Raw genomic sequence first — 8,358 nt, forward strand, 5'->3', positions numbered from 1 at the left:
AAACAGATTCATAAAAATCCGACACTTCAGGATGGAATCCCTCCGTTCTGTGGTCGCGTCTATGGAAAAGGGAGAATTCCTGGCATCCATAGACATCAAGGATGCCTACCTGCACATGCCTATCTTCCCTCCGCAACAGCAGTTCCTTCGCTTCGCCTTTTGCGGGGAACACTTCCAATTTGTGGCCTTGCCCTTCGGTCTCGCCACCGCTCCCAGAGTTTTCACGAAGGTCATGGCGGCTGCCATGGCCATTCTTCATTCCAGGGGAGTGGTGGTAATTCCGTACTTGGACGACCTACTGATAAAGGGTCCTTCCTACCCAGCGTGCGAAGAGTCCGTCGTTCTCACGGTGGATACTCTTTCTCGCCTGGGATGGAAGATAAACTTCGAAAAATCTTTTCCAATTCCGTCTCAACAAATCTCTTTCCTGGGGATGATACTGGACACTTCCCGCGGTCTGGTCATACTCCCTCAAGACAAGGCTTTGGCCTTGCAGCAGGGAGCCCAGCGTCTTTCTCGTCCAGTATCCCACTCCATTCGCGCCAGCATGCGAGTTCTCGGGCAGATGGTAGCGGCCATGGAAGCGGTCCCATTTGCGCAGTTTCACCTCCGTCCCCTGCAGCATGCGCTACTGTCGGCTTGGGACGGCAACCCGTCCTCCCTCGACCGCCGATTCATCCTGTCCCCTCTGGTCAGGAAGACCCTCAGGTGGTGGACGCTGAAGTCCTCCCTAACCCAGGGAAGGTCCTTTCTCCCAGTACGGTGGCTGGTGGTGACCACCGATGCCAGTCTCATAGGCTGGGGAGCGGTCTTCAACCATCACACAGCCCAGGGGCGGTGGTCCATTCAAGAGTCTCGCCGTGCCATCAATATCCTCGAGATTCGAGCTATCAGGCTAGCATTGTTCCACTTCCACCGACTTCTGGCAGGTCATCCAGTCAGAATCCAGTCCGACAACGCCACGGCTGTGGCATACATCAACCGTCAGGGCGGAACTCGCAGCAGGACGGCCATGCTTGAGGTGTCTCACATCCTCCCTTGGGCGGAGTCGAACCATTCGCCCATCTCGGCGATCCACATTCCAGCTGTGGAAAATTGGGCGGCTGACTTCCTCAGCCGCCAGGGCATCGCCTCCGGAGAATGGTCCCTCCACCCGGAGGTCTTCCAGCAGATTTGCCATCGCTGGGGGACCCCGGATGTGGATCTCATGGCTTCCAGGATGAACAACAAGGTTCCTCAGTTCCTTGCTCGGTCCCTAGACCCACGGGCCCTCGGAGTAGACGCCCTGGTCCTGCCTTGGCGCCAATTCCACCTCCCGTACATTTTTCCTCCTCTTCCCCTACTACCGAGGGTCATCAAAAAGATCAGGGCAGAGGGGGTACCAGTGATTCTCGTCGCGCCAGACCGGCCGCGTCGGGCATGGTACGCCGAACTAGTTCAGCTGGTAGCCGACGTCCCCTGGCGTCTTCCAGATCGCGCGGATCTTCTTTCACAGGGCCCGATTTACCACCAAAACTCAAGGGCCCTGTCTTTGACGGCCTGGCCGTGGAGTCCTGGATTCTAGGCCAAGCGGGTTTCTCTCCCAGGGTGTCCTCCACCATGATCAGAGCTAGGAAACCTATTTCCATGCGTAGTTACCACCGTACCTGGGAATTTTTTTCTCATGGTGCGATGCACAGGGACGATCTCCTCTAGTATTTTCCATTCCTTCCATACTGGAGTTTCTTCAGTCCGGACTAGAGTCGGGACTTGCCCTTAGCTCCCTAAAGGGTCAGGTTTCGGCATTGTCAGTCCTTTTCCAGCGGAAGATTGCCAATAGGTTGCCGGTGAAAACTTTCTTCCAGGGAGTTTCCCGTGTGACGCCTCCCTACAGGTCACCCTTGGATCTGTGGGATCTCAACTTAGTTCTCGGAGCTCTTCAGGAGACTCCCTTCGAACCGCTACAGGACGTTGCCTTGACCTTTCTTTCTTGGAAGGTAGTATTCCTAGTAGCCGTCACGTCCATCAGAAGGGTCTCGGAGTTGGCTGCGCTCTCCTGCCGCCCTCCCTTTCTAATTTTTCATCCGGACAAGGCGGTATTGAGGACCTCTCCCACCTTTTTGCCCAAGGTCGTCTCCTCTTTCCACCTCAATGAGGAAATTGTTCTACCTTCGTTCTGTCCGGCACCGGTCCATCGCATCGAAAAGGCTCTACACACCCTTGATGTGGTGAGGGCTCTTCGTCGGTACGTCTCAAGGACGGCTCCCTTCCGCACGTCAGACGTCCTGTTCGTACTTCCAGAGGGGCCCAGGAAGGGTTCTCCTGCTTCAAAAGCCACTCTGGCAAAATGGATTCGATCAGCCATTCAAGAATCCTATCGTGTCAAAGGTGTTCCTATCCCAGCTGGGATCAAGGCTCATTCTACTCGGTCGATAGGCGCCTCGTGGGCCATTCGGCACCAGGCGTCAGCACAGCAGGTCTGCAAGGCTGCGACGTTGTCCAGTTTGCACACTTTTACCAAGCATTACCACATTCATTCTATCTCTTCTGCAGACGCCGCCCTTGGCAGGCGCATTCTGCAAGCGGCAGTTCCTTAAGCCGTAAGCCAGTGGTACATGGGGTATTAGCATATTGTTCCCCACCCAGGGACTGCTTTTGTACGTCCCATGGTCCTGTGTCCCCCAATGAGGCGTAGGAGAAAAGGAGATTTTTGTTTACTTACCGTAAAATCTTTTCCTCCGAGCCACTCATTGGGGGACACAGCACCCACCCTGTTAGCCTGTTTTTGGCTTGTTGTTACTTCTTTGGTTTTGACATAGTTGTCTTTGTTCATGCTCCTACTGCTTTACTACCGAACTGGTTGAAATTGTATCCAGTGAAGGGGTGTATACTGCAGAGGAGGAGTTAATCTTTCTGTCTACTTAGTGTCCTCCTAGTGGCAGCAGCATAACACCCATGGTCCTGTGTCCCCCAATGAGTGGCTCGGAGAAAAAGATTTTACGCTAAGTAAACAAAAATCTCCTTTTGGGTATTTTCACTGTCTCTTTATGAGGTTATAACTCTGGAATGCTTTAACGGATCCCGCTGATTCTGAGGCTGTTTTTTCATGACCTATTGTACTTCATGTTAGTGGTAAAATTTCTTCAATATGACTTGCGTTTATTTATGAAAAAAATGGAAATATTGCGAAAATAGGTACCAGCATGGGGCATTACTACAAGTTAGGGACCAGCATGGGGCATTACTACAAGTTAGGGACCAGCATGGGGCATTACTACAAGATAGGGACCAGCATGGGGCACATTCCTTCAAAATAGGGACCAGCATGGGGCATTACTACAAGATAGGGACAAGCATGGGGCACATTCCTTCAAAATAGGGACCAGCATGGGGCACATTACTACAAAAGGTGTATAGAGAAAAAGAATGTTATCGCTAAAAATGTCATTTTGTCATGCAAATCATGTGGCCCCCAAAACTAAATGTTTTAATGTGTGCGGCCCATATACCCAGCCGAGTTTGAGACCCCTGCTCTAACCCTAATGGGAAAATGGAAATAAATGCATTTTCTTTAATTTATTATTTTTCTCTAAGAGGGTGATAAAGGGCGGGTTTATTTACAATTTTTTTTATTTTGATCACTGTGATAGGGTCTATCACAGTGATCAAAATGAACTAATATGTAAAATCTCCTATTGTTGCCGGCCAGCAGATCTCGGTGGGCGGCCCAAATCATGTTCTCTGGGGTCCCGGCTGCTGGGGTGTGTAATCTTTTGAGCACAACTATATATTTCTAGTTCCTGACCACAATCTCTATCTTTGAACTTCTTTATTACATAACATTCTTTAATTTCTATGCTGCATTTTATTCTATCCTAAGATGTCAGGTAAAAAAAAAAATCACATTTGGATCACATGGAATGATCATACTAAAGACTCCTTTTATTTCAAAACAATGTTTTTTCATCATATTTTGAGAGCTATAATTTTCACATTTCTGCCAACAGAGTCATGTGATGGTTTGTTTTTTTTGGAGCAAGTTGAAATTTTTTGATCTCTTGCTATTCTGATTTTTGGGAGGCAGAATTAACAAAAATCCACCAATTCAGGAATCGTTGTTTTCTTTTAACCCCTTAACGACCAGAGGTATTTCGGTTTTTGCTTTTTCGCTCCCCTTATTCTCACGGCCATAACTTTTTTTTTTTTTATTTTCCGTCAGTATGGTCATGTGAGGGTTTGTTTTTTTACGGGACGAGTTGTACTTTTGAATGGCACCCATTGATTTTACCATATCTTGTACTCGAAAATGGAAAAAATTCCAAATGTGGTGAAATTGCAAAAAAAAAGTGGAATTCCAAAATTTGTTTTGGGGGGGGGGGATTTTTTTTTTCAATTTTACCAAGTTCCCTAAATGCTAAAACTGACCTACCATTATGATTCACCAGGTCATTATGAGTTCACAGACACCAGTTCTGTTCAGGATCTTTTTTATTTAGTGGTGAAAAAAAATTGCCATTTTCCGAGACTAGAAGCATCTACACTTTTTGGGATCTTTGGTCGGGTCAGGGTTTATTTTTTGCTCGCCGATCTGTTTTTATTGATACCATTTTGCTTTGTATAAGATCTTTTGATCTCCCGTTATTGCATTTTATTGCAGTGTTGCAGCAACCAAACGGCTATGTGCACACGTTGCGGATAGGGGTGCAGAAATTTCCGCACAAAATCTGCATCTCCTGGCAGAAAACGCAGGTGCAGATTTGCTGCCGATTTTCTGCGTTTTTTACCCCTGTGGATTTCTATAATGGAAGGGGTCAGAAACACTGCAGTTCCGCACAAAAGAAGTAGCATACTACTTCTTTTGATGCGCAGCGGTTTTCATGCGGATTTTTCCACACAATTAACACAGCATTTTTTTTTCTATTGATTTACATTGTACTGTAAATCACTTTGCGGAACTGCAGCGTTTCTGCGCGGAAAAATCCGCTGCGGATCCGCACTAATTCCGCATCGTGTGTACATAGCCAAAAAACGGAATTCTGGCGTTTCGATTTTTTTCTCGTTACACCGTTTACCGATTGGATTAATTCTTTTATATATTCATAGATCGGGCGATTCTAAATGCATCGATACCAAATATGGGTATATTTGATTTTTTTTATTTTGAATGGGGCGAAAGGGGGGTGATTTGAACTTTTATTTTATTGTATACTAGCTGAAGAGCCTGGCGTTGCCTGGGCATAGTAAATATCTGTGGTTAGTTATAGCACCTCACTTCTCTCACTTTCCCTTCACGCCTCTCATTTTCCCCCTAACACTTGTCATTTCGACCTCACGTCTGTCACTTTCCGATCACTCCACAATTTTCCCTCAATCCTCTCATTTTGCACTCACACCTTTTCATTTTCACCTCACACCTCTCATTTTCCCCTCAGTATATAAATGTTTGTCATCTCCCTTATATATAGTATACACCTGTATGTCATCTCCTGTATATATTATCAACGAAAAAACAGATGATACAAGGTCACACACAGTATCTCCTGTATATAGTATATACCTGTATGTCATCTCCCCTGTATATAGTATATACCTGCTGTATGTCATCTCCTTCTGTATATTGTATATACCTATGTGTCATCTCCTGTATGTGGTATATACCTGTATGTCATCTCCTATATATAGTATATACCTGTATGTCATCTCCCCTGTATATAGTATATACCTGTAAGTCATCTCCTCCTGTATATAGTATATACCTGTGTCATCTGCTCCTGTATATAGTATATACCTGTGTGTCATCTCCCCTGTATATAGTATATACCTGTATGTCATCTCCTGTATATCGTATATACCTGTTGTGTCATCTCCTGTATATAGTATATACGTGTCATCTCCTGTATATAGTATATACCTGTAAGTCATCTCCCCTGTATATAGTATATACGTGTGTCATCTCCCCTGTATAGTATATATCTGTGTGTCATCTCCTGTATATAGTATATATCTGTATGTCATCTCCTCCTCTATATAGTATATACCTGTAAGTTATCTCCTCCAGTATATAGTATATACCTGTGTGTCATCTCCCCTGTATATAGTATGTGTGTGTCATCTCCTCCTGTATTAGATCTTGTTCACATGTTATTTGGTCAGTATTTTTACCTCAGTATTTGTAAGCTAAATTGGCAGCCTGATAAATCCCCAGCCAACAGGAAGCCCTCCCCCTGGCGGTATATATTAGCTCACACATACACATAATAGACAGGTCATGTGACTGACAGCTGCCGTATTTCCTATATGGTACATTTGTTGCTCTTGTAGTTTGTTTGATTATTAATCAGATTTTTATTTTTGAAGGATAATACCAGACTTGTGTGTGTTTTAGAGAGAGTTTCATGTGTCAAGTTGTGTGTTGAGTTGCGTGTGGCGACATGCATGTAGCGACTTTTGTGAGATGAGTTTTGTGTGGCGACATGCGTGTAGCAACTCTTTGTGTGTCGAGTTGCATGTGACATGTTAGTGTAGCAAGTTTTGTGCAGCAAGTTTTGCGCGTGGCGAGTTTTATGTGTGGTGCGTTTTGAGTAGGTGCAAGTTTTGTGTGAGTCAACTTTTGCATGTGTTGCAACTTTTGTGTATGTGGCAATTTTTCAGTGTGTGCAAGTTTTGCGTGTGGCGAGTTTTCCATGAGGTGAGTTTTGCACGTGTGGTTAGTTTTGCATGAGCCTAGTTTTGCATGTGGCGAGTTTTGCGCGTGGCGAGTTTTGAGCGGTGACTTTTGTGTTTAGACTTTTATGTTGGTGTATGTGGTGAAATATGTGCTGAGGGTGGTATATGTGTTCAAACACGTGGTAGTGTGTGGCGCATTTTGTGTGTGTGTTCATATTCCCGTGTGTGGTGAGTATCCCATGTCGGGCCCCACCTTAGCAACTGTACGGTGTATATACTCTTTGGCGCCATCGCTCTCATTCTTTTAAGTCCCCCTTGTTCACATCTGGCAGCTGTCAATTTGCCTCCAACACTTTTCCTCTCACTTTTATCCCCATTATGTAGATGTGGGCAAAATTGTTTGGTGAATTGGAAAGTGCGGGGTTAAAATTTCGCCTCACAACATAGCCTATGACGCTCTAGGGGTCTAGACGTGTGACTGCAAAATTTTGTGGCTGTAGCTGCGACGGTGCAGATGCCAATCCCGGACGCACACGCACACGCACACGCACACGCACACACACACACACACACACACACTCCGCTTTATATATTAGATTTTTAAAAACTTTTTTTTTTACTTGCTTCAATAGTTCCCGCTCTATGTAGCAGATATGCTCACTTGCTATGAGCGCTGATTGCTGGGCGGCGCTCATAGCTATCCGGCTATGACAACCTCAGGGTCTCCTGCTGACCCTGTGTTGTCATGCCAACCCATCGGCGACCCGCGGTCATGAGTCACTGCGCTGATGGGAGGAGGTCATGATGCGCTTCCTGCACGTGCATGTTAAATGTCGCTGTCAGAGTTTGACAGCAGCATTTAACATGTTAATAGCTGTGGGTAGATCGCGAATCCACCCACGGTTGTTAGGGGCACATGTCAGCTGACCAGATGAGCTGTCATGTGCCGGAAAAGGTGTGGACTTATCGTCGGAGCCCGCACCAAACGGGGAGGCGTCCAATGACGGACTCTGCCCGTCATTGGACGTTAAGGGGTTAAAGGGAACCTGTCACCTGAATTTGGCGGGACAGGTTTGCGGTCATATGGGTGGGGTTTGCAGGTGTTTGATTCACCCTTTCCTTAGCTTCTGGCTGCATGCTGGCCGCAATATTGGATTGAAGTTCATGCTGTGTCCTCCGTAGTACAGGCCTGCGCAAGGCAATCAAGGCAAGGCGTGTATATATATATATATATATATATATATATATATATATCAATATTTATCTGCCACTTTTTTTAGTGTTCACTAAAGAGGTTAACTAGTAGGATAGTTTCATAGGTCAGGTTGAGGCGGACACGGCTATACCAAACGTGTTTATTTTTTTTGTTCTTACATCATGCGTTGCAATACACCCGCACTGCTATGCATGAGACCTGTGTTATTACACAGTCAGATCACCTTGCATCCTGCCTTTGGCTCGGTGTAGCAGGCCACCGTACATGGCTCACCAGGAGTTCATTGTTTGACCTCCTGTTGCCATGATAACAATCGGCACCCCTTGATTTAGTAACGGGGGTGCTGATGGGGATGAGAGAGGAAGCCCTATCCCTCACAATCTTCCAAATATCTCAATTGTGGTATCTGGAGGGTTACTGAGCCTGGGGCGGTGGTGGCACCATAGCCGGCTATTAGTGCAGGAACTCGGTTGTTAGCTGCTCTGGGCTCCTGTGGT

Source organism: Ranitomeya variabilis, chromosome 3, assembly GCF_051348905.1.
Source record: "Ranitomeya variabilis isolate aRanVar5 chromosome 3, aRanVar5.hap1, whole genome shotgun sequence".
Taxonomy (NCBI): Eukaryota; Metazoa; Chordata; class Amphibia; order Anura; family Dendrobatidae; genus Ranitomeya; species Ranitomeya variabilis.